Here is a 25244-nt window from a genome sequence, read left to right as displayed (position 1 = left end):
GGCCCCCCTCCTGACTTCAAGAATCAAGAACTGTACCATTTCGTGGTCACTCTATCCAAGACCACTCCAGACCTCTACTTCTACCACCAGTTCTTCTCTGTTTGAGGACAGCAGGTCTAGTGGGGCATCTCCTCTGGTAGGCTCTTTTACCGGCTGCATCAGGAAGCTTTTTTCCTTAGTTTCTTATTTCTAGCTGAGAAGGGGAGTCCAAGTATGGAGTTGAATTTCTAGCACTGTGTAGACTACTTAGGCACTGTTTCGCTTTATGGAATGAAGCTATCACAGCAATGATATCCCAATATATATTTAGACAGCTGTTAAAGTATTACTGAGCAAAATATCTGTATGAAAGCTCATATCCAATTTCTCTGTTCTCCACATACCGGAGATGGGTTTTTTGCAGTTGTAGTAACTATAACTTTTTTGTGTTCTCTTGTTTAATCAGAGTGATGCAGTTGGCTCACAGAAGCTGCTGGGCAAGACTGCAACAATCTATGAGGGCTGTTCTGAAAGTAATTTTATCTTATTTTATTATGTTGGCCCATAACATCAGAGGTGGATGTTGGTGGTATGTTATTAGAGACTGAACCTTCCCACCAATATCCATTGTATTTTGTTGCCATGTGACAGATGGCAGCAGAGGGGCAGTCTGACAGAATGGCATCTGACACGAAAGTGTGTATGAAGGTGTGTCACTGAATTCATCCATGTGGAAAAGAATGGCACCCATTGACATTCATCGATGCTTTCTGAACATTTATGGAGACCAAAGAGTGGATGTGAGTACAGTGAGGCAGTGGATGGTGTGTTTCAGGAGTGATTACAGTGATACAAAAGGCAAGCCACATTCTGGACATCCATGCACAGCTGTCACACCACAGTAGGAAGAACATCCCAATCAGGTCATCCACAAGAATGAGCTAATGGTGATGACTGTACTGAAAAATACTCTTCTGTAGCTGAGAATTTGCTCTATCAAATACTAGTACTGTGCTGTTTGTATATGTTGTAGTTTCCATGGAAATAAATAGGAGACATTACTTTTGGAGCAACCTACATTGATGGCATTAACTTCAGTGGTGGTGGTGCCAGACCCTTCTCAGTGGTACCCAGCAACAAGACAAAAGACAGTGTGCATGAACCAAATTACAGGAAGTTCTAATTAAATAGAAACTGTTTCCATGTAAAAGTGGTGAAATGCAGGAATTAATTACCAAGAGAAGGTACGAGTTTCCATCATTGGAGAGATTCAAAATTTAACTGGGCAGAACACTGAGGAGCCTGCCTGAGGTGACTCTGCTTTGAACAGGAGATTAGATTGGGTGTCTCCAGAGCTTTCTTCCTGCTTCAGTCATGTTATGATTCTGTGACGTCTTTTCTGTGTTCTCATGCTTTTGGAAATCTTATGTTCTCTTCATTCTCTGGCAATAGGAATTTATAGAAGAAAAAAAAATTAACAGAATCATTTTGTCTTTTGAGAGACTGCATCTATTTCAGAAATGAGATCATTCAGGTATATGAATCATAACTTGTGCTAAAGACTAAACATGCTCATTGTTACATGAACCTTACACAATACTAACATCACTTACTTGGCTAGTTCCAGTTGAAATTATTTCTTTACGAATAGGCAATTAATTAGCTCCAGTGATATCATGGAAGTTAGCCACATACATAACTTGCAGTAGATGTTCTCTCATTTTAGGATCCTATTCCTATTCCAGAATGGTTTGGTATTTAAAAGAAAAGTATGCAACAACTTAGCAAAAAAATATATTTTTTTTTTCCAGTCAGTCCTCTTGGACTTGACAATAACCACTAGTGATTAATATATCATCGTTCTACTTCATTTAAAGCCCATTTCTGCTTTTTGTGACACTAACTCTGAGACTTCACTTAAATGTAGGACAAGAAAATAAAAGAGGTATGAAATTGATCAAACTGTCAAGATAGAGGTGAAAACTATAAACTAGTCATCAAAGCTTTATCATGTTAGATGTTGCATTGTAAACATTTTATAAATTAATCAGTATTTATAATTAACTTCCACAGTGCTTTTTATCTAGTGACATAGTGATTCTTATCTAATACTAATTAGAATAGTTTCTGCAGAGTGAATATTATTATGATACTATATACTAGTTATAGACAAGAAATATAGTATATTTTGGTCTTAGATTATGCTAGACTAAATGTTCATCAGTTAATGTGTAACTGGCTTCTTTAGCTGCAATACAAAGTGAAATTCATGTCTCCTAAATAATATTTTGCAAATAGCTACCAGACAGTCTTGAATTTGTGAAAAACTTACTTTATACTTTATAAAAGAATGTGGTGCATGTAAATGCTGGCACATAAATGAATGAAGAAGGAAAATATGGTAAGTTTATGCTGAATTATAATAGGAAGATAACCAAAGATAAATAATAGGATTGTGTGCTTCATTCTTACTTGAGTGTTAGTAACTGAACTAGCTCAACGCTCACTATGTGTTTATTGCTGAGAGGCTCTGAAAATTAGCAGCCTAAGTATAGAAGTATATCCTGTAAATCAATATTAAATATGACAGTAAATTGGTAAAATGCACTAATGTGGCAAAGAAACAGCCTACAGGGCAATTTATGTCACCATTTCCAAACCTTAGCTATTTATGAATGTTCAGTGCCTGCAGATAATCAGAAGTTTTTGACTGCCCATTTGGAACTATTTTAATCTTTGATGGATGTTGCAAAAATATTTATGGCCTCTGGCTTCTTTAAAGAGCTGCATTTTCTTCTTCATTACTGTTTTATTGCCTCATTATTGTTTGTTATCCCAAATCCAAAGATAAACATACCATATACATCACTGCAATACTCAGTTGTCTTCTCTTTCTGTTTCTATCCTATACTTCTTGTGTGCACATTATATTCTCTCTATATATAAATAGTTAACAAATATTGCCTTTTAATTTTCCCAGGCTCTTTTAATCTGCTCCACTAAATTATAAATGTGTGCTCCTTGTCTGAATATCATGTGCTTCAGTACACATTTAACTAAGTATGGGTACATACCAAGAGCCAGATTTCATTCAGCAATGTGCTAGTACACTAATCCATACTCAGTAGTGACAGTTTTTTATGTTAGCTTTTTACGTCACCTTTTTTGCACAGCCTAATTACTGTTTTTGCTTTCTTGATTCTGATAGTATTCTGAGACGTAACTTTAGCCAGTTAAAATTATACAGTGCTAGCAAATAAATATGAGGTATTATGTACTAAATAATACCAGAAGTGTACACACTACACATTTTGCTTTAGAACTTTGTTAGGCATTAATAACAGTTACAAAGAAAATGCAGGTGAGTATTAACAGGGACCTGCTGAACAGAACTCATTTATATTCCCAGCATTTTGTTCAGGCAAGAGGATAGTCTTCTATTTATATTTCAGTAAAGAGAGGTTAATAAAGATTATATTCTTACAAGTACACAGGCAATGTCTGCATGCTCTCTTCCTGGATATTATACTTCCTACTTTTTTGAATTTTGATATCATTTTGATGCTTCTGAAATAAAATATTTTCATACCATGTTGTCTATGTAAGGGGTAAGAACTGAATATACAGTGATACATTAAAAGAAGAAAAATGGACAATTTTAGCAAAATATGCTGTCTTAACAGGTCTTGAACATCTGTATACTGCAAAAGAGTAATCTTCTAAAATCATTTCTACTATGTAACTAAAAGAATTAATCTATTAATCTATTTAAGTCTAATCTCTGCTTGTTTTCATAATCAATGTGTGTTTTTGTCTTTCTAATCAAAGTGCCATTGTAAGATGATGAATAATGTTCTAATAGCTCCTTAATTCAACAAGAAATCATATATACCAAAGGTTTTTTTTCTTCCTCAAGATGAATTGAAATTTTGTACATTTTTGCTGTTTGAATTTCAGAACAGATTTTCAAGAACAAGAGAAGACCATGCTCAGCAATCATTTTAGGTTATAACAAGAATCTAGCCAGTTACATATTATTTACTACAGTTTATATTAGGAAATAACACAATTGCTTCAAACTATTTTTGTCTTCAAATTCACCAACTTTGATTTTTTTTCCCCTAAAACATGAAGTAAACCAAAATCAATCTGTTCTTACAAGTAGTTTGGGTTTTGATGAATTCTTACTTTGCAACTACCATTAACAAAATAAAAATAAAAATAAAAATAAAAATAAAAATAAAAATAAAAATAAAAATAAAAATAAAAATAAAAATAAAAATAAAAAAATAATCTCAGGGAGTACTTTGCTATTCTCTCCCAGCTGTCCTCGACCTCCATAGCAGAGTCTTTTTCTGGTCCAGTATCTTTTTTTCATATTTAAGGAATATTCTGGAACAGTTTTTACATGTCTAAAGTACAGTTCCACTGATTTTGCATTAAAAACAGATAAAGGTCTGCTCTCCGTGCTCTATGTCAACAGTCACAGTGACTAGAGCTGCAATACAGCTCCGTATATTTTTGTTTGTTTTGTTGTTGCTTATTTCTCCTTAACACAGATGGAAGGTTTTGTCTGTTGCTCTTGGCCTTTAAGGTAAATCCCAGAATTGTGCTGATCAAAAAATTTCAGCGTTATCAAGAAACCTTAATGGTAAAATCCTAAATAGAATAGACAGGAGTCCAAAAAAAGTCTTTTATTTGCTCAGAAGTTGAGCTGTAACCTCATTAGGTTTTTTCTCACAGTTTTCATTCAAAAATAATAATCTCAGAAGTGAATTTAGTAGTCAGTAAGAATGTAACTGTTCTGATTTCCACATCAAAGTGCCGCTAGCTAGGATACTTTATCTAAAGTGTATTTTATAGTATGAGATATGCAATCTCTTTCAAGTCACATGCTGCTGCTCTGCCACCCGCTAAAGCCTTAATTCCAGAAATAGTCTTTCTGAGATTCATTTAGCAACATAGGTGACAGTGTACGTGCCATATTTTTATAGATGAATGCTGCCCTCACCTATCAGTTCAGTTGAATAGTTTAAAGTAGTTGGTTTATAGATATTGATGGTAAACTGACTGGAAAATGGAAGGAAGAAGAGGAACAAAATGCAGACGTAAAAATGACAATTAAGATTACATGCAAACAGGTTCAAAATAAGTGATAAGTGAATAAATCTGTTTAGAAGAGAGATTTTTGAATGATAGGAAGCATATTTTTATAGTAGAGAGGAACTGGATGTAAAGAGGCTATGGTGTTCAACTGCTTGGTTTCAGCATCCATACCCTGAAATGAAGAAAAGACTGCAAAATTTGTCTACAATGACCACTGGCCAAACTAAATGTATAATTAATTGTAGGTTCACCACACATCATGAGGCCATCGTGAGTCAAGGGCCCATGCTGGAACTGGACTGAGATTGCTTACAGGGAGATTTTTCTGGTATGGTGTGTTTAATTATTAGGACATTTCAGACAATGAGTCACTGGAGCCCTAAGAAGCAGCAACATCAGCAAAATTTTTGACCACGCTGCTGGGAAGGATGCATTAATGACACTGATAATGTTGAGGAACTGACATTTTAAAGATTTATTTTCAGCAAAGATGACTCTGAAGAAAGTAGGTTAGATAGAGGTTGATCACATCCAGGCCATTTAGCTGCTCTCATCTTTAATTTTAAACTGTGTTGACAGCCTTTGTGCAGTGGGTGAAAAATAAACATTTCAGGGTTTTAGCATTTTTGTTCTTTTGGTTATATGGAAGAAATGTTTCATTTCTTCAATGTAATAATGAGTTCTGTTACAGCAAATGTACTGCAGCTGATAAACTATTTTAAAAACTGTCAGAAATTCATATACAGAATGACAATGACGCCCTTTATTGTGAGAATAATGGACTTTAAAACTGAAAACAACTACAATTAACTTTTACAAGAGCTTATATGCACAACAGAGTCCTCAGGCAGTCATTCTAGGATGTCCAAGCCTCAGTTTTGACTATATTCTGTCTTATATGAAGCAAGATTTCTGATAGAAACCTTCCCATCAGTCTGAAGCAGTAACTTTATCTGGACATTAATTGATATTGGGAGTTACTCATCCCATTTACATTCTTACTGAAACGAATCAAGCAAAAGCACAACAGGAGGTAAGAGTGTGACATCCCCACCCACTCTAAGTTAATGCAGTTCTTTAAAAGTATGTCTGTGAAAAAATGGTGTCTTTGGGAAGCCTTATTCTTTCCTTGTCTCCTTCTTGTTACGTGTGCAGACAAGGAGAAAACAAGAAAGTAAGAGAAGTTTGCTTCATGTGCTCTCATCTCCTGCAGTGGAAAGTGAGGGAGGATGGATGTGGTTCCTACCCTGTGAGCACTGTTGAGAGACCAATGAGAAGGGCAAAATGGAATTGTTGTATTGCAGTAGGAAACTTGATGACGTGGCATGCCATGTTTAAAAAGACGTCCCACTAAATTTGTGGAGGAACCCTAAAACGTAAAAGAAAACTGGCAGGCATTTTACAGGATTTTAGACCCTCCATTGCACTCTACTTAATTCTAAGGTAGCTTATTATTAAAGTAGTTGATAAAGTGAGGAAAGCTGTAGTTATTTCCCTCCAGCTGCAGAATGGGCTTGAATCTATATCTCAGATTTTATCTCAAAAAATTTGCATAACTTATAAAATCAGGACAAAGAAGAATATTATCTCTCTCGCATACAACACTGGATTCAGGTTCATCTTTAGCTTCTCTAACACAAAACACATTTAGAAAAAAAATGTTCTCAGGGCACTGAGGATGCAGTTGGGTTTCCTTAATAGTACATTCAGAAAAATAATTCAGGTAAAAATCCTGTTGCATGAGAAGTATTTATTTCTATTATAATTTTCATGTCCTGTTCTAACCTGCTTTTTTTAGTCACAAATGTGGAGGCTATAAGACAGAAAATATTATACTATATACAAATATCCTCAGCTATCCAAGGGTACATCAAAGATCTTTGCTAACAGATTTATCAAAGATCAATCTCAGAATGTCTCTCAGAGTTCTGCTTGTTTCCTAGCATATGAAAGATATGTAGGCCTCCTACTTTTAAAAAGATTTGGTTGTATGAGGTGCAAATCTTGAAAATGTTTGAACTCCTCTTTCAACTTCACAAGCTGTTTAATTTCAATGACTTCAGATTTTCATTAGTTTTATTCAGAACAGAATCTGGCCCAGAGTCTAACAAGCGTACTTGACAGCTTATGACACAGTGAGGTATACACCAGCATACTCAGCAAAAACTTACCACAACAGATGTAGAAGATCAATTCAGTTGTACTAGGAAAAGGCAGCTTCTTTAGTTTCAGAGAAAATTTCCTTTCCTCGTGGAAAGCAGATTTAAACACAAAAGAAGGTGATTCTCTATATTTTAATAGGGATTTTCTGCTCTTTTCTCAGTTACTCAATTATCATTTTTTCTATGCTTTATCAGTTATGTCAACAAGGTGTTCTGCAGGGTTAGTGGCAGGTATTCTCATTTTAATCCAGCACTACAGAGAAGAACATGAAAGCTACAAACAAAAACCTTGAAACACCAATTACACGATCAGAAATTATGAAAGAAGAGAAAGTATATACTGAATAATAAAGAGGAATGTGGCAACTAATTATTCACCAGGATTAATCAATTAAAACTGTGCTTTGATATCATATCAGATGATGACACCTTTTCTACAACATCATCCACCTGCCTATACCCTATCTTACTCATTGAATTTTCCCCCTTGACTTGACAACAGGGTTTAATGTGTTTTGTTTGGTTTTGGTGGTTTTTGTGTGTGCCTATTTTTTAATCTATAAAAAGAAGACAAAATATTGGAATAAGATATGATTCATGGGAGTTGATCTGAGACAGCCAGCACAGCTTCACCAAGGGCAGATCATGCCTGACTAGTCTGGTGGCTTTCTATGATGGAGTAACGGCATTGGTGAAAAACAGGAAGGGCAACTGATGTTGTCTGCCTGGATTGTGCAAGGCCTTTGACATGGTCCCACACCACATCATTGTCCCCAGATTGGAGAGATATGAATTTGAAGGGTGGAATTTTTGGTGGATAAATATTTGGTTGGATGATTGCAGCCAGATTGCTGTGGTAAATGTTTCTATGTTCAGATGGAGGCCAATGATGAGTGGTGACTCCCAGGAGTCCATCTTGGGACTGGCGCTCTTTAACATTTTTATCAATGATATAGACAGTGGAATCAAGTGTAGTCTCAGCTAGTCTGCTGTTGACACCAAGCTAGGTGGTGCAGATGACACAACAGAAGGAAGGGATGCCATCCAGAGGGACCTGAACAAGCTTGAAAAGTGGACCCATATGAACCTAACAAGGTTCATAGAATCATAGAATCATAGAATCATAGAATCATAGAATGGCCTGGGTTGAAAAGGACCTCAAAGATCATTGAGTCTCAACCCCCCTGCTAAGTGCAGGATCGCCAAACACTAGACCAGGCTGCCCAGAGCCACATCCAGCCTGGCCTTGAATGCCTCCAGGGATGGGGCATCCACAGCCTCCTTGGGCAACCTGTTCCAGTGCATCACCACCCTCTGTGTGAAAAACTTCCTTCTAATATCTAACCTAAATCTCCCCTGTCTCAGCTTAAAACCATTCCCCCTTGTCCTATCACTATCTACCCTCACAAACAGTCGATCCCCCTCCTGTTTATACTCTGCCTTCAAGTATTGGAAGGCCACAATGAGGTCTCCCCAGAGCCTTCTCTTCTCCAAACTAAACAAGCCCAGTTCCCTCAACCTTTCCTCATAGGAGAGGTGCTCCAGCCCTCTGAGCATCTTCGTTGCCCTCCTCTGAACTCTTTCCAAGAGCTCCACGTCCTTCTTGTGGTGGGGGCCCCAGGCCTGGATGCAGTACTCCAGATGGGGCCTCACAAGAGCCAAGTAGAGGGGGACCACCACCTCCTTCTCCCTGCTGACCACTCCTCTTTTAATGCAGCCCAGAACATAGTTGGCCTTCTGGGCTGCCAGCGCACACTGCTGGCTCATGTCCAGCTTCTTGTCCACCAGGACCCCCAAGTCCCTCTCCGCAGGGCTGCTTTCCAGTACTTCTTCCCCCAGGTTGTATAGATACCTGGGATTGCCCTGGCCCAAGTGCAGCACCTTGCATTTGGCCTTGTTGAACCTCATTAGGTTCTTGTGGGCCCACTTCTCCAGTCTGTCCAGGTCCCTCTGGATGGCTTCCCTTCCCTCCTACTGTAACTGCACCGCTCATCTTGGTGTCATCTGCAAACTTGCTGAGGGCGCACTCGATTCCATTGTCTATGTCATTGATAAAGACATTGAAGAGCACCGGTCCCAGGACTGATCTCTTAGGGGACACCACTCGTGACCGGCCTCCACCTTGACACAGTACCATTGATCACAACCCTTTGGCTGCGACCAGCCAACCAGTTCTTAACCCACCGAACAGTCCATCCTTCAAATCCATACCTCTCCAATTTAGAGAGAAGAATGTGATGAGGGACAAACAAATGTGATGAGGGTTCAACAAAGCCTAGTGCAAGGAGTTTCACTTCAGTCAGTGCAATCCCTGATATGTTTACAGACTGGGAGAAGAACCCATAGAGAGCAGCCCTGTGGAGGTCTTGAGCGTCCTCATGGATGAAAAACTGGACATGAGCCAACAGTGTGCACTTGCAGAGGAGTGGCCAGTATTGTAAGGGAGGTGATTGTCCCACTCTGCTCTGCTCTTGTGAGACCTCATCTGGAGTCTTGTGTCGAGGTTTGTGGCCCCAGCGCAAGAAAGATGTGGAACTGTTGGAGCAGGACCACAGGAGGGGCACAAAGATGGTCTGAGGGCTGGAGCACCTTTCCTATATGAAGAAAGGCTGAGACAGCTGGGTTTATTCAGCCTGGAGAAGAAAAGGCTCTGGGGAGACCTCATTGCAGCCTTCCAGTACTTGAGGAGATCTTGTAAGCAAGAGGGAGACCAACTTATTACATTACCAGATAGTCACAGGACAAGAGATAATGGGTCTTTTTAAAAGAGAGGAGACTTAGGTTAGATGTGAGGAGAAAATTTTTTACTCACAGGTTGGTGAGGCACTGACACAGGCTGCCCAGAGAAGCTATGGGTGCCCCATCCCTGGAGGTGCTCAGGGTGAGGTTGCATAGGGCCCTGGGCAGCATGATCTGGTGGGTGTCAACCCTGCCCACAGCTAGGGATTGAAAATAAATGGTCTTTTTAGGTCCTTTCAAACCTAAGCCATTCTATGACTCTGTGATTTTATGATCATAAACACAACCTTTTTCTGATCTGCCACCACCTCACCTATGTTCAGTTACAGAAGGGATGCATCATATTACCAAGGTACCACAATGGAATCAAATATTTTATTTATATGGCGGTGATTAAGTTAATTTAAATTGCTAAGAACATAATCTCCCAGACAGTCCCACTCCCAAAAAGAATAGATGTCACACCCTAGGGGTATCTGAAGCGTATATCATATATAAGCTGATAAAAAACAATTTTTTTTTTTTTTATACTGGTGGAGGACTGACAAACTGACTTCAATTAGACATGGTAAAATGATTTATGCTTCACTCATGGCTCTCCTAATCACAGACAAGTAACTGCCTTAAAATTCAGCACACTTAGTGAAGATTCACTGGGAACTGAAAACATGTTTGAAGGATTTCCTTTGGGGTTTGAATGAGCAGGAACCAATTTATTGTCTACAATCGATACAAGGAAAGGCTTTGAACCCAAAACTGAGGGAGAAACTCAAGAAATTCTAATCACACACAAACATCTTTACCCACCTCCACCTCCCTCACTCTAAGCTTAGCAAAAGAGAATGGCTGTGTCTGCCAGAGCTTTTGTACAGACCTGTATAATTGCTGGGGAAAACACACTGAAAACAGTTTAGAGGTTTCATCTCAACAAGCACAAGGACATTCACTGAGTTTACTGATGGCAGGAATTACAAAGAGGAAAATTAAGAAAAAAATAGACAGGTTCTTCATTCACATCATCATTACCTTGCCTTTTTGAATTCTGCTGAACAACTATCAGCACCACTTCATAAGAAAGCACTCTTTCCCCACAACAGACTGAATTTGCAAATACTGCTGCATTGTCAAGTCTTTGATTTCCACTGATGTGTTTCCAGATTGCTTTCATGTTTAAACTTGAATAGAGAAGTGTGGGAGCCAGCTCTCTTACAAACTATGAGGGCTGTTCCAAAAGTAATGCCTCCTATTTTATTACGTTGGCTCACAACATCAGAGGCAGATGTTGGTGGTATAACAGTAGAAGGTGAACCTTCCCACCAGTATCACATTACATTTTGTTGCTGTGTGACAGACGGCAACAGAAGGGCAGTCTGACAAATTGGTATCTGACATGAAAGTGCTTATGAAGCAAAGCTGTGGAAAAAAAGGCATGCATTGATATTCATTGACACTTGCTGAACATTCATGAAGACCAAACGGTGAGCACAGTGAAGTCGTGGGTGGTGCATTATATCAACGGTGGTATTGATGTGAAAGACAAGTCACGTCCCAGATAGACATGCAGACTTTTACAAGTGCGGTATGCAGGCTCTTATTCACATACCTAATGGTGATGATTATGTTGCAAAATATAAATAAATAAAATCTTTGTGATTAATGGTTCTGTGTCAAGGTGGAGGCTGGTCACGAGTGGTGTCCCTAAGGGATCAGTCCTGGGACCGGTGCTCTTCAGTGTCTTTATCAATGACATAGACAATGGAATCGAGTGCACCCTCAGCAAGTTTGCAGATGACACCAAGATGAGCGGTGCAGTTACAGTAGGAGGGAAGGGAAGCCATCCAGAGGGACCTGGACAGACTGGAGAAGTGGGCCCACAAGAACCTAATGAGGTTCAACAAGGCCAAATGCAAGGTGCTGCACTTGGGCCAGGGCAATCCCAGGTATCTATACAACCTGGGGGAAGAAGTACTGGAAAGCAGCCCTGCGGAGAGGGACTTGGGGGTCCTGGTGGACAAGAAGCTGGACATGAGCCAGCAGTGTGCGCTGGCAGCCCAGAAGGCCAACTATGTTCTGGGCTGCATTAAAAGAGGAGTGGTCAGCAGGGAGAAGGAGGTGGTGGTCCCCCTCTACTTGGCTCTTGTGAGGCCCCATCTGGAGTACTGCATCCAGGCCTGGGGCCCCCACCACAAGAAGGACGTGGAGCTCTTGGAAAGAGTTCAGAGGAGGGCAACGAAGATGCTCAGAGGGCTGGAGCACCTCTCCTATGAGGAAAGGTTGAGGGAACTGGGCTTGTTTAGTTTGGAGAAGAGAAGGCTCTGGGGAGACCTCATTGTGGCCTTCCAATACTTGAAGGCAGAGTATAAACAGGAGGGGGATCGACTGTTTGTGAGGGTAGATAGTGATAGGACAAGGGGGAATGGTTTTAAGCTGAGACAGGGGAGATTTAGGTTAGATATTAGAAGGAAGTTTTTCACACAGAGGGTGGTGATGCACTGGAACAGGTTGCCCAAGGAGGCTGTGGATGCCCCATCCCTGGAGGCATTCAAGGCCAGGCTGGATGTGGCTCTGGGCAGCCTGGTCTAGTAGTTGGCAATTACTAGACTAGGGTTGAAACTAGATGATCATTACGGTCCTTTTCAACCCAGGGCATTCTATGAAAATAGTTCTATGTAGCTGAGCATTTGCTCTATCAAATAGTGTTATTGTTCTTTTTTTTATCTTTTGTAGTTTCCGTGGAAATAAATGGGAGGCATTACTTTCAGAGCAACTTACGTATTTTGAAGTTTTAATTAGACTCAGGCTACATCTTGACAAGATGAGTCTACCTCATGGGTTCCTGTCCTTAAAGGGGAAGTATTGTTTCTTCTTTCTCATACCATCCCTTCCCATTTCTTCTTCAAGCTCTCACTCCTCGTCCCCATTGTATAATCTGATTTCCTCCTTTCAGCCAATCTAGGCATTGACTGCATCCTTCTTGAAGCTATCTAGATTATTTTTCTGTCATGTTTGTCAGGGGAGTAGCACACAAGGGAACAGCAAGCACTTAAGCAGTTACAAGTGGCTGAAAAGGACAAGGAATCCCTGGGGAGAAGGGTAGAGAGAAGAGGATACAACCCTCTGAAGTGACAATGACCTGTTTAGACTGGCTTTCCACATCTTGGCATGTTTGAAATTTATTTGAAAATCTCATGCTGGAAATCACCCTCAGCTTCACTTTTGAGTGTCTGGGTAGGTTACCTATACTCATCCTTTTTATTCTGGTCCCTTTCCCTGGTCTGCCTTTCATTTCCTTGCCTCTTTTCCTTACTGTCTCATTTCCTGCATTCTTTCTTGCTCCCCTTGACATGTCTCCCTCTCACTCTCCACCACTACCTGGCCCATCTTTCCTTTCATACTCACATGTATACAGCCAGTACAGTAGATATGTATAGCTCCCTGTGCTTGCGCAGGAGAATAGCAGGAGAATCATTCCTAAATTGCCCTCAAATGTTGTAAATGCACTGGGAAAAAAGTAAAAATCAGTATGCCTTTCTGTCTGCTACAAATAAGTAAACATGTACATCCACTGTAATGCATAGAAGTCTCAAAGCATACTGCCTGACAAGCTGCGTGACAATGGAGATCAGAGCTGGATGTTAAATACTAATCTTTCAAGTTTCAAAACACTCTGACCTTTCTCTCCTCCAGCATTTTAACATTGCTCTTTCATTTGGTGCAATTCCTAACAATGGTTTTACAGAAGACACTCCAAAAGATTTTGAAGGAATTAAGACTGCCTGTATGCTGTAACCACCAACCAGACACTAATCCAATCAAAGCATAAATCCCTGATATGTACTGTGTAGTAGAAAACATTGCTAAGTGCTTATGAGTGTGAAGCAATTCTTGATGAAACCAACACAGCTCAGCTTCCAGCGCATACTCAAGGCAACAGCTGAAGAATTTCAATTAATGCCCTCCAACTGCTCCTCTCTGCAGGAAGGTTTTCAGCAGTATTAAAGAAATAAGGCTCTCCCATCCCTGCGCAGGGAAACAGTGGGCCACAGAACAGCGCTTTTGAGATACATTGCAAAGGAAAGCAGCCTGCAGGGAATTGCTATACCCAGTTTTACAGATGTGGAGCATTAAAGATACAAACAACTAAACGCCTGTATCATGAGCTGCTTGGTAAAGCAACATGGGAAAGTAAGTTGCTTGGAAAATTACAGTGAAAAATTATCACAAGTAATATGGACAGGAGAAGTCAGTGACAGAGCTGGGGACTAATTTGAAGGTCCTCCTTCTCTGGGGCAGTTCCCCCAGGCAGACAAATCACTAGCCTTTATCTTGAGATAGCTGATGAAGCATTCAGGTGCATGAGACCTAAAAATCAGATCCAGTTAAAATAGGTATTTCCCCCATTTCCTTGGAAAGGGGAAAATGTAGCTTGATATGTTGTTCAAGTGAGTCAGTGTTTCAGCAGCCCAAATAATTAATCAGACCTTCTGTTTTTCACACTTACCCTAAATTGTATACAGTATTTCCTACTGAAGTGTCAGAGGGCTTCTGATAGCATTTTTTTAAAATGGACCATGATTTCTGAAACTTGTAGACAGGCTGTTGGAGGTTTTGATTAAGTATTGATTTTTTTATTCAACACATTGATTGTAAAGAGCAAATGCACACAGATTTCATTATTCAAGACATACATGCATTTTCTTTTGCAACTTTTGTATTTGGCTGTATTAAAACTATTAAGGGGGGGGGGGGTCAACTCATGCTTTATTGTCCAGTAGTATTCTGCTAGTTCTGCAGTAATCTCATTTAGAGGATAAATGGGCGTATTCAGCTATTCTAACAAAAAGATACGTCAATCTGCTGCAAATGTCATACTAGTCAAACATGAATTAACACACAAAAAGATCAGTTATCTCTGTGAAACCACTCCAGGTACTAGAATGACAAAGACAGGCTCTGGCAATAATTGCTCCAACAAGAAACTGCTCTGGGAGTCTAACAGTTACAATCAAAAGAAGGTGAGTCTTTATTCAGTGTAGAGGGACTTAGCTGAGCACATTTGGTTTGCTTCCCCAATACCTTCATTTTGTTATTATTTTTTTGAAGAGTTTCCAGTATCCAGTAGTTTCATGTTACACTACTTGCAGTCAAGTCTGACTTAATGGACATTTGCACTTAAAGTATGATTACATGATGCTTTGCAGAACTAATGTAATACATCTTCTGCAAACAGGTATTCCACAAGTACAGAATGACTTTCTGTACATTTAAATTTAAATTTATTCATTTACATGCACTCATATGTATATTTGTAAACATTTACTTTTTAGAAATAGAGAATTTCTATTACTATTTAGTAAAAATAAATCACCAGTTTCAGAGATCTGAAGACTGAGTCACGCTCAAGTGCACTAAAATATAAAACTGACTAATTTTCTAGCTCAAATCAGTCTTTTTTGTTTATGGCTATTTTCTTTTTTATCAACATGGGTCAATAGGCTGCATTTTAATTGTTTCCCTCTCAGCACTGCTAGGACTCACAATAAACAGAATTTTTCCTTGCAACTGTGCTCAAAAGGTTTAAAAACGAATGCTTGTTTCTTGGCTTATCAGAAGCTTGTTTTAAATCATATTATTTGTTGCTGCCATCGCAAGATTTTCTCAGTTCTCCATTATTCAGCTCCCACTTAACAGGCAGTCAAGTGACTACTTGAGCTGTAAAAGATATGTAGATTTGTAAATTATTTATAATCATGTAGCTGAAAATTAGTCTCACCAATCCAATGAAAAAGATCAATAAGGATTAACCCTTTGATTAGTTGGGGAGATTTGCAAAACATAGAGGAAAGTTATTATGAAAACTGTAGGGTGATTGAGAAGATGTTATTCCAAGTTTTTATTGCCTCTTTTGAGAATTCCTCAGCGTCTGCTTACTGTCTACCTTCCATGTGCCTGACTGTTGCCTGTATCTTCACTACCTTTTTGTATACAGTATGTTCTGATAGAAAGTGTGATGTGCATTGATACCATCCTCAAGGAGGCAGGGTCCCCATAGAGGGATGAAATGAGGAAGACAGACACACAGACGTCTGTTATGGGAATAGAGAGTCACTTCCGTACAGGAGAGGAGACGTGCTGTCAAGCCTGTCTTCATGGTGGTCTATGACCTTCTTTACAGACTTTGTCCCAGGCCTATTAGTGGGTCTTGCCTTTCAAGCAGGCAATCATACCTCACTCATTCCTGCATAGCATTTTGGTCTATTCATCCAAAAAACATAGACATCATTCTAGACCTCTAAATAAGTGTGACAGTGTGCACCATTTATATGATCTTTTCAAAGAAATAAATTGGACAGGGAAGTTCAGTTCCATCCTCATCCTAACAAATCCACATCTCCTATAATAGATCCTCCACTGCAGACTTCAGGCCTCCTGCTTAGTTTGAACCATGTAACTGCAGCAAATGCTATTTTCTGAAGGTAGAGTGAGCTCAAAAGAGGTACACAAAACACAAGGTCCTGGACAGCCATTTTGTCAGACTGCCTCCCTGCTGTCATCTGTTGTGCAGCAACAACATGTAACAGAATGTTGGTGGGAAGGCTGAGGTTCTACTGCCATACCACCAACATCCACCTCTGACATGGGCCAACATAATAAAATAGGAAGGATTACTTTCAAAGCAGGACTTGTACATAAACTGTACAGGAGAAAACACTACTGTCTGGTGAATGACTGTTTATTATCCAGGCTTTTTTGTCTCTTTTCCTATCTCTGATCTCACCAGATCTGTGCTGAAAAAAATTCAAACCAATTTGGCAAATGATAAAAATCAATTCTGCCTACAGACTTGGCCATTCCATCTTCTGGAGACAGGCCAACTTACCTCCCACTTGGTGGCTTGGGCTTATGCCCGTATACTGTTTTTCTGAGAAATGAGGGCTGTAGGGGAAAAGTGCTAAGTAGCAGAAGAAGAGGGAGGAATAGTAATCTTTTCTGTCTCTTGCCTTAACAGTTTGCTCTACTCTAGCAGCTTTTCCTTCTTTAATTTTCATTGCCATAGCCTCAAAAAATGGAAGAGAAATTGTTTTTCAATCAGAAGAGCTGATAGCCTGGTGGAGAGGGCAATTCTGGACAAAGCAGAAGAGGATTCTATGAAAAAATGGAAGAAATCTCCCACTTTCTGCTCAAGGAATCAAATACAGGAGTTCTTTTACTGTGCTGTCTATGTCTAACTGATGTAATAGGTATATCACAATACATACTTTTCCAAATGAAGACCACAGCTAAAATTAGTGAAAGTCTTGATCCTCTCAATATTTAGTAGTCTTCCTATGAAAACAGTCACATCATCAGGCCTCTAAAAGGAATGCACACATGGCTGCCTTGCAGCCAACAAGGTACTTAGTACAGTTCAGCAGAAAGACAGAAAAGAAAAAAATGATAGTTAATACCCTCAATTCAATTGGAAAAGCTGAGAATAATTGTTGTAAGGAATTTAGTAGAGCATACAAACCTTTATAGTACCTTGGAGTTTGTTTAAAGGCCATCAGTGGCTGATTACTTTTTTGAGTTATCAGACATTTCTCAAAAAGTGGAATATGAAAGTTTACCTCGCTATTAGTAGGCACTGAATACAACAAAACTCTTACTTGAGTTAATTCGATAGTCACATTCTTCTTCATTTGTAAGACGCTCAAGTAAATTTAACAAATTGCATACATACAGTTTTGGCAAGCTTTCTGTGGTGCGATGTTCAGTTTTATCTTGTTTAACTTAAAAGAGTCAAGCGCCATTAACAACCTTCAAGCACAAAAGTGGATGAAAGTCCCAAATGAAATAACAGTTTTCACCCAGCAGATATAAAGGGTATGGGAGGACACTGGAAATTACAGACTATAACCTTGACTTCTACAGTTCAGTTTTAAAAAGTGCTGTCAGCTCTTTGTTCTGATAAAATTAATCTGTGAAAAGCCTAGAGTGACAGTAGCAGATAACAATTTAAATGGAACTATTTGGTAATATTTATAGCTGATTTAGAATGAACTGTAATGGATTATCCCAAAGAAGTCCCTAATTGGCTTGTGTACTGTCTGACAAATGTTCCCGCTAGTGTAATCATGTTAGAGAAGGTTTTAATTCATTTCAAAGGAAAGCCATGTTTTATGCTGTAAATGTCTGCGCTGGCAGCATCATTCCAGGATTGTATTTATATAAAGATGTCCCATTTCTGTTTGGAATTAACATTGTCCAAATCTGCTACATCTAAAGAACCAACTGAAGATTTGTCTGTAACATTTTAGAAATGCATATGTAAAGCTGTAAATACATTGAGTTCTGTAAAACTTTAGAGAGAGAATTCATTTCTTTTCCAATTAATGAGCAATGGCTCAGGAACATTCTTCATGGAAGTTGCTGTAACATGCTGAGAAATGGGAGTCATGGTATTACTGATGCAGATCATGAAACAGTGAACCAGGCAGTTCTGTCATCAGTCTCCAGCACCTCTGGCTACTTTTCATATAGTTCAGATGACCCACCTAGAAAGAAATTACTTTATAATCTTCAGTTTTTACTCAGTTTGAAATGTGCATCTAAGCCACCATCTTCTTTCACACTATTTCTGTTGCGCTCCACTTTAAGATCAGACCTACAGTGATTGTCACTGAATTAACTACCCTCTCTGGAGAAGAGTTTAAGTACGCCTCTTAGGGGATCTTTAGATTACAGGAATAGAAAACAGTTCCCTTTCCTCCTATAATTGCTTGGGTACCAGGAGGACTGGTAAACTTTTCTCACATGTAAGTGCCAGGACTGTGAATCTTTCCTAAGCCAAATGAACAAAGTAGGTGTATGAGTGTCTCTCACACCTATGGCCTTTTCAAACCCAGAAGAAAGCTGAGGTTCTCCTCACTCATAAATTACTTCTTTTTGGTTCTCTTCAGAGACATTGAAGAGCAGTGGGCAATAGTAGACCCTGACTTGCCCAACTGTTTTAGATCATTGAATTGTAGAATATGCTGAGCTGGAAAGGACTCATGATTGATCATCAAGTCCAACTCCCATCTCCAAATGGGGAAACTTAAAAGATAAGCTACATATGTAAGAGTGTTATCCAAGCACTTCTTGAATAGAGACAGGCTTGGTACTGTGTGCTCTGCTCTGGGGAGCTTCGTCTAGTCCCTGACTGCTTAACTACGATTGAGTATCAGCTTGTGTAATTCATAACAAAGTTTACAGAAAACTGTATACTCTACAACCTAGAGAAAGCTCTTTCTGGTGTTTTTTTTTAGAACATCTATGTGAGGTTTTGAAATTCATAAGTTCAACAAAGACACAGAGTTTTTATGACCTTTGAAGGAGAGAACTACTAGCTTACACCATGAGCATCAAAAGCATCATGAAAGCTATTACAAACTAATTGGTTCTTTAAAAAATTGACAAAGGTTTAAAAGAAAATCTTAAGTTTTAGACATCAAAAAGGGAAGATGTTCTATTCATAAATGCTGTAGCAGCTCTTCTAGACAAGGTTGTATTTTACATACTGACAGATAGCTACAGAGAAGCTATGTAACAATGTTTAAAACCATATAGGGATTTACTGGCAGAACTCAGGATGGAATTTCAATGGTTATGTCATGCTCAGCCCCATATATCATACTTCTCAGAATTTCTCAGTATCCAAAGTGATTATAGCCAGTTAATCACCATTTTTTTTGCTGCTAAACTCATAATCAATCCACAGGGAAGAAAACTGTATAATAAAAGAGTTTTTAAATGTGTGGTTAAATACACAACTTGCAGGAAGAGGCTGTGGAGCAATAAAAAACCAACAACTTAAAAAGGAAAAGAGTTGGGGAACTGATAGAGATCCAATCTACTTTTTATAAATGTGCAGAAGAGATCATTTGATTACAATACATACTGAGGCTTCTGAAAAAATACAAGTGAACATAAGTTGACTTCTTTGTAAGTCTTCTTTCCATTGGAAAAAAATCTTTATGCAAGAGTTTCCTTCGCTTTTGAAGTATAAGTACACATATCCCATATGACACCTGTCTGGGTTATGAAATAACTGAAGAAACATAGATGCCTATCTTGTCAGAAATATTCTTCCCCAGTATTTCAGCTAGGTTAATGCAATAATGTAACAAACTGTCTTTATAGGTAAGACTCAGGGACATTAAAAAAAATCACACTTTGAGAAACTCATTTCTAATAATGATTCTTCTGGGCTTGTGAGCAAACAATGATGATGATTAAATATATTTATTTGTTTTGCCTCAGCATATGCCCAAGGTAAGTGACCTGTAAGTAGGTCGAAGGAGGTGATTCTCCCCCTCTGCTTCACTCTTGTGAGACCCCACCCAGAGTACTGCATTCAGCTCTAGGGCCCTCAGCACACAGATATGGAGCTGTTGGAGTAGGTCCAGAGGGCCACTAAGATGATCAGAGGGCTGGAGAACCTCCCCTGGGAAGCTGACAGTGTTGGGATTGTTCAGCCTGGAGAAGAGAAGGATCTGAGGAGACATCATTGCAGCCTTCCAGTACCTACTGGTAAAGGAAAGATGGGGAGGGACTCTTTGTCAGGGAGTGCAGTGAGTGCAGTGAATGCAGGACAAGGGGTAATGGCTTTAACCAGAAGAGGGTAAATTTAGGTTAGATATTTGGAACAAATTTCTTCTCATGAGTGTGCTGAGGCCCTGGAACAGGTTGCCCAGTGAAGTTTGGGTGTAATACACCTGGATATGCTCAAGGCCAGTCTGGATAGGGTTTTAAGCAACCTGATCTCTTAGGTTGCCGATGGCAAGTGAGTTAGAAAGAGATAATTTTTAAGGTCCTTTGCAAATCAAAACATTCTATTATTGATTCCATATATATTTATACTTGATGCCAAGTTTTGGACATGCTAACGCAGTTGTGACCAACAAGACTGAGCAAATGTTGCATGTATTCACGCATGGAATGGCATCTTGTCTTAGAACGAATGGCACAAGATGTGAATGAGTGGAAAATTTGTTGTGTCATGACTTTTACTAGTCTTGGGAAGAACAGATTTTGTTTTTGTGAGCATGTACACTTTTAAATTTAACTTCTCCTCCTCCCTTTTTTTTCCCTCCAGCTCCCATCACCATCTGGAGAAAGGGATGGAAGCCCCTGGCAACTCCTTATTGAAGACAGAGGGTGACTACAGGCTATGCAGGATGTGAAAACGTTGTGTTAAATTCAAATTGCAACATCTTCTTATGCAACAGGGAGACCTTTCTCAAGATCCTGCACAAGTAGAATTAACTAAGAAACATCCTAAATGTCACCATTTTCTCACTCAAGTGCAAGGCATATTTTTTGACCTTGTCATTTCTAGCGTAAGCACATATAGCAGCACGTGCCAGTATCTGTGTATAAAAATTCTGAAACATAACACTCCACTGAACACACTTCAGCCCCCAGGGAGAGAATGAGCGAACAAACACATGCCAGATGGTAGTTGCATTGCTCAGTGTACTACTGGAAGGCACTCAGTTATTGCAAAGACAAATACAACAAACAGTAAGTGCAGAAAGTCTTTACAGAGCAACCCCTTTTTGGTGTTCTATGTTGGTATACCACTTTGCACAGTGAAGTCCCTCACAAGGTCCACACATCACACAAAGGACATGGACATTTCTGAAATTTTAATTGGCTGAATATGGAGGCTGGAATATGGCTCAGAAGCAGGGTTCTGATTCAAGTCCATCCTCTCATGTTAGGTATCATAATCATAACTTAATGCTAGAAACAGAGATAAGACCACATGCTTACAAAGCACCTTTTTAAGCTTCAGAGGACTTACCAAATACCTGATTCATAGTTTGATGCTGCCAGGCCTTAGGTTACAGAGTTCCTGCTGAGCCCTGTGAATTCATAAACAGTTCTTTCAATTCAGTCATAAGTATTAATAATATTCTTTTATTGTATGGTGGAGTCAGTACCATGATTTCATTACCCTATACGTTCCACTGCAGGAGCATTTACTTTGAGAATTTTACTGAAGGCCAATGCTTTTCCAGCCTTAAGTAGTATTAGGTAAAATTGTTGGGTTGTAACTTGTATTTTAAATTTATTCTGCACAGTTTCATAAAATTCTGCAGGATGATTTATGAGGAGGATGGAATGGTGTTGTCCTTCTGCTGCTTGTGCATAGAAGATTTTGCCAAAGTAAGGCCACTTGCAACAGACATTCAAAATGGCATAGATTTTGTCCTTACAATACCAGCAGAAGCTGCTGTGGGAGCAGAGACAAGTGCAAGGCTGACTGGCTATGAGGCTGTCAACAGTTTACAGGCGTTCGGCCCGGTTCCGTGACAAAGGGGACAGGGGATCCATGGGTCCCCGCCCCGGGAAAAGGGAAAAGGGGAAAAGGGTAAGGAGATGGCCTTGAGAGCAAAGAACAGCGGCAACAATCTGAGGAGAAACAAACTAATTTACTAAATAAGATATCAGAATGCAAAACAACACACTATAATACAATATAATTACAATTTAAGCTGATAAATCCAATACAGAGAGAGAGAATGTCCCAAAATCAAGGTAGGCCTTACTCTACTACCGACGATAAGACGGCTGGAGAGCGAGGTGCTGCCAAGACGAGAGACGGGTGGAAAAAGGGACGAGGTCTCGTGATCTGCAAGTTTTTATACTGCGAGCTTTTATCTTTTCCCTCCGGCTGGAAATGGTAACAGAGGAGCAAAGTACCGTGGGGAATGTAGTAGTCCTTCTCTTCTGAGAACTAGGTACATCCACTACATGATGTTATGATGTGGAATACCAATAACCGAAAATCATAAAACCATGACAGAGGCCCATACTGTTTCTCAAGTGCTAAATGCGCATTTGTGATGATTTCAGGTGACAAAAGCTCTAAATCTACAGGGTAGTTATACTTATTTGAGCTTAAGATTGGATTTTGGGCCCAGGCAAACCTCATGAGGTTCAACAAATTCGAGTGCAAGGTCTTGCACCTGGGCCGAGGCAACCCCCATTACCAGTACAAGCTGGGGAATGAAAGAATTAAGAGCAGCCCCGCCAAAAAAGACCTGGGGGTACTGGTGGACGTGAGCCAGCAATTTGCCCTCACAGCCCAGAAAGCCAACTGTATCCTGGGCTGCATCAAAAGAAGCATGGCCAGCAGGTAAAGGGAGATGATCCTGCCCTTCTGCTCTACGCTGGTGAGGCCTCACCTGGAGTATTGCATCTGGATATGGAGTCCTAGGTACAGGAGGGACATGGAGCTGTTGGAGCGCATCCAGAGGAGGGCCACAAAAATGATCCACGGAATGGAACACCTCTCCTGTGAGGGCAGGCTGAGAGAGCTGGGGCTGTTCAGCCTGGAGAAGAGAAGGTTCCAAGGTGACCTCATAGCAGCCTTCCAGTATCGAAAAGGGTGCTACAGGAATGAAGGGGACAGACTCTTTAGCAGGGCCTGTGGTGATAGAACAAGGGGAAATGGCTTCAAGCTCAGGGAAGGTAGATTTAGGTTATATATAAGGAAACAATCTTTTACAGTGAGGGTGGTGAGACACTGGAATAGGTTGTCCAGTGATGTGGTTGATACCCCATCCCTGGAGACTTTCAAGGTGAGGCTGGATAAGGCCCTGGGCAACCTGATCTAGCTGTGGTGACCCTGTCCATTGCAGGGGAGTTGGACTAGATGACCTTCAGACGTTCCTTCCAACTTAGAGTTGATTCCACAATTCTGTGATTCTATATCAGGAACAATTTCTTCTCAGAAAGAGTGGTAATGCATTAGAGCATGCTGCCCAGGGAGTAACTATCCCTGGAGGTATTCAAGAAATGTGTAGATGTGGCACTGAGGGACATGGTTAGTGAGTATGGTGGGGATGGGTTGACAGTTGGACAAGAGAATCTTAGAGGTCTTTTCCAACCTTAATGATTCTATGATTCTTGGATTAACACTGGAATGTGTAATTATCTTTTTTACCCTTAAAAATCATTCAAATCTGAGAAAATAGTTGTCCAAGGAGGTTGTGGATGCCCTGTCCCTGGAGGTATTCAAGGCAAGGGTGGACATGGCTCTGGGCAGCCTGGTCTAGTGGTTGGCAACCCTGCATTCAGCAGGGGGGTTGAAACTCGATGATCTTTGAGGTCCTTTTCAACCCAGGCCATTCTATGTTTCTATGATTGTACTGGTTGGACACTGCCTGTTTTTTTGCATGGGTTGAACCAGATAGCGAGCAAAAGGAGGTACATTTGGAGGGATAATAACAAATCTGGCATTTCTTTACTTTTGAAAATTTGATTTTTCTATCTAAATTATAATCTTCTAGTCTAAGCACATTTTTATAGGTGGTTTTAGGCCTTTCTTGCAGCTGATGTGGGAAGAGTTTGTTACTGAGGACCTTAACCAGCAACTAACTGTGAACACGTTATGATTATAGTGAGTTGAATGAAAAGAAAATAAAGAATTTTTCATTTAATGGGAAATTAAGTGCTTCCAGTAAAGGAGGCTCAGACTTGGACATCACTAGTAAGTAAATGAGTTGAACAAGTTTATAAGAGGACGGGCATACCCACAGCTGCTTATCAGGTGTTTCATTGCATCTTTGTATGTTCAGTAAGGAGGTGAAATGCTTTCAAGGCTGAAGTCCAAAAGTCTATAGCAATACTGGAATTAATTCTTCCATCTCTAAAATGCACATATAAATTTAGAACTCAGAGATATGACAATGGGAGTGAATAACAATCAACATATTAAAAACATTATATTTTTATTTTTGTTCCCAAAAACGAGATTTACCAGACAGCCTACACAGTGCTTTTTTTCTGCAGGAAATAAGAGCTTATTTTATGTCTCAGTAGTACTTGTGTACAATAGGGCACAGACCAAGAAACAAGGTTATTTTTCATCCTAAATGTTCCTCTCATTCATTTTCAGCAACCCAGTATTTCTGATTACCTTTCTGTTTGCCATAACAAAGGGGATTGTCATTATTACTGAACACCCAAAAAAACTTTATATATATATGTATAAAGTATATTTTTGCATATCTATATATATGCTTGTAAGTATATATCATATATATTAAAAGTCTGTGTGGCACTATTCAAATTGATGAATGAGTGGCTGAAAAATAAATGCTGCTGCTGAGCCTGAAATAAGTACTAACTAACAAATTGGATATTTCATATACATTTCCATAAGTTACAACAAATATCTATATAACTTATTTTAACTTTGGCGATGAACTACATGTCATTGAAACT

The 25244-nt window shown here is 39.6% G+C and overlaps 1 long non-coding RNA gene across 1 annotated transcript; it reads right to left on the bottom strand.

The window, feature by feature from the left end:
- LOC110390361 lies at positions 1193 to 23308 on the bottom strand. The gene is made up of 3 exons (XR_002433718.1): positions 23201 to 23308; positions 21814 to 21874; positions 1193 to 1421 (listed from the first exon to the last, which is right to left on the bottom strand). It is a non-coding gene; the product is annotated as an uncharacterized LOC110390361 (long non-coding RNA).

This window comes from Numida meleagris, chromosome Z (assembly GCF_002078875.1).
Source record: "Numida meleagris isolate 19003 breed g44 Domestic line chromosome Z, NumMel1.0, whole genome shotgun sequence".
Taxonomy (NCBI): Eukaryota; Metazoa; Chordata; class Aves; order Galliformes; family Numididae; genus Numida; species Numida meleagris.
The sequence above is the reverse complement of the archived record's forward strand: the minus strand, read 5'-3'. Positions and strand labels throughout refer to the sequence as shown.